Source organism: Benincasa hispida, chromosome 2, assembly GCF_027475165.1.
Source record: "Benincasa hispida cultivar pf3 chromosome 2, pf3_genome.v1.1, whole genome shotgun sequence".
Lineage (NCBI taxonomy): Eukaryota > Viridiplantae > Streptophyta > Magnoliopsida > Cucurbitales > Cucurbitaceae > Benincasa > Benincasa hispida.
In genome coordinates, this window is record NC_143479.1 from 13,148,468 (window position 1) to 13,151,262 (window position 2,795).

The following is a 2,795-nucleotide window of genomic DNA, read 5'->3' on the forward strand; positions in this document are numbered from 1 at the left end:
GCATGAGCCCATCGCATAAAAGTAGCTAATTTACTTATTTTGTGCAGGAAAAATGGCGCAAGTAAAATTGCGATCCAAGGAATTAGGTGTCTGTGCGCATTGAAAGATTGCGATCGCAAAGTCATGCAATCGTATGCGATTGCAGGAAGTTTCTTAAGAAGGTGGTCGCATAAAGACGACACATCAAGGTGACAACATAATAAATCATGATGGGACAAAAGCTAATGACGGTCGAATCCGAATTTAGTTGACAAGCCGTTAACGCCACATTGTAGAAAGTACACTCAACTTTTGGTGACCATTAATCGACGCATCAGAGCAAGAGATTTAATGACTGCCCATCATTGCAATCATTGGAGAGCAAGGCTCCTTCACTTTGAATTCTATAAATACTGAAGGCCACCATGGTTAACAAGTTAGATCATATACAAGATAGAGAGTCGTTAGTCTGTTCATACTTATACTTAGAAGACGGAGACGAGCTAATAGACGAAGAAGCCGAGAGATAATTTTTGGACAGCTCGAAAGATTGCTGGGAAGCGTTACAAAGGGAGAGAGGGCCAACACTTGCAAAAGCAAGGACATTCAGCTGGGTAGAGTGGAGTGAAAACGACAGTGTAAAAAGCCATGGGAAGCAAGACATTGATACCGAGCTTCTTATCCCTACATTCCACTGTTATTTTGTATTCTGCATTTTATTTATAGGAAATAGAAATCTCATTTCAACTTATGTTCAATCTCTCCATACTTGGCATGAGTAGCTATCGAATGGGTTGAGAAGTACTTAACTAGCATGACCTAATATTTACACTTTATGCGATCATCTTTATGTAGGCGTCATTCACCCTTTAAAGATACTTGAGAGAGTAGTCTAAAGAAAGAAACTAGACTTGAGAGAGTCAGATTAGAATCTAGGCTTGAGAGAGTCAAATTAAAACCGCATAAGCAAGAGATAGAAACTGAGACATAAGTTCTATTGCTATTAACGCATTATATGCACCCTAGAAATAGGATATGATAGTATGCGGTCACCTTGTGTATGTGTTCATCATTCATCATCGCATAGACAAGATTAGAGGCTTAGACATAAGACCTACCGACACTTTCGTATACATCGCATGCATCCTAGAAATAGAAATTATGGAATTTGCATTGAGAGATCACATGCCTAAATAACCTCTCAAATGAGCAAGGCCAACGCATGGCATAACACTTGCCAATTTTCTAGCCTCTAACGCATGGGTTATACTTAGCCAATTTTTCAAGCTTTACCCAAGAGTCAAAGCCTTCAAATTCAGACTTTTCTTCTAACTTTTCACCCTCCTCCATTTAGAGTGAACATCGATCCCGAAGTAGATCTTTTAGAGTTTATATCGATATGAAAATCGTAGTCAGTATATCCCGTAAGGATCAAATCCTTATTTCCATATACGAGCATGTAGTTCCTCGTTCTCCTAAGATACTTAAGAATATTCTTAACAATAGTCTAATGTTTATAACCAGGATTGGACTAATACCTACTAACAATCCTTCCTACAAAGCATATGTCTAGACAAGTATACGTCATTGCATACATCAGACTTCCTACTGCTGATGCATAGGGAACCCGTCTCATATCCTCAACTTCTTGAGGTGTCTTAGGACATAGTTCCTTTGACAAATGTATTCCATTCCTAAAAGGTAAAAAACCTCTTTTGGAATCCTTCATCTTAAACCTAGACAACACCTTGTCTATATAAGATGTTTGAGACATGGTTAGTGTTTTGTTCTTTCGGTTTTGAACTATTTGAATCCCAAGAACATATTTTTCCTCTTCCAGATCTTTCATTTGAAATTGGATTGCTAGCTAATTTTTAATGTTAGTTAGGTATCCTACCTTATTCTCAATAAGTAGGGTATCATCTATATACAAAACTAGAAATGCTATAGTGGAGTTGATGATCTTTTTGTATACACATGGTTTATCAATGTTCTGTTCAAAGCCATAAGATTTGACTGCAGTATCAAATCTTATATTCCAGGATTTGGATGCTTGTTTCAATCCATAAATAGATCTCTTCAGTATGCAAACTTTTTGCTTCTGACCCTGTTCAATGAACCCTTCTAGTTGGACCATAGAAATACTCTCTTCAAGATCTCAGTTTAGAAAGGTAGTGGGCAAAAGTATCCTGATTGATTTGAACATTGAAATAGGTGAGAAGATTTCTTTAGAGTCCACCACCTCAAGCTGGGTATAACCCTTTGCTACTAATCGGGCTTTATAGGTCTGTACCTTCCCCATATGGTCTCTTTTACGCTTGTAGATCCACATACAGCCGATAGGTCTTACCTCATCAGGTTTATCTACAAGTTCCCAGACTGAATTAAGTACATGGACTCTATTTCAAGGTCCATGGCTTTGATCCACTAATCTCGATCAACATCATCCATTGCCTATTTCTAGGTTAATGGATCCTCTAAGCCATCATCAGGTATGTTGACTTCGGTTTCAGTTAAACCCATATAGTGGTCAGGCTGTCTCATAACTCTCCCACTACGTCGAGGTTCTCTCAACTCTTGAGTAGGATGTGATGAATTAGACGTCCTTGATTTATCTACAACTTTTGTTGATGAGCAAGGCTGATCAACAACTTTAGTTGATTCATCTATAGCATTATTTGAAATCTCTTCCAATACTAGTTTACTAAGGGGTTTATGATCTCAAATGTGGTCTTCCTCTAGGAATATGGAATTTGTCAATACAATTAACTTATCATCCTGAGGATCATAAAACTGACCACCTCTCGTTCCTTTAA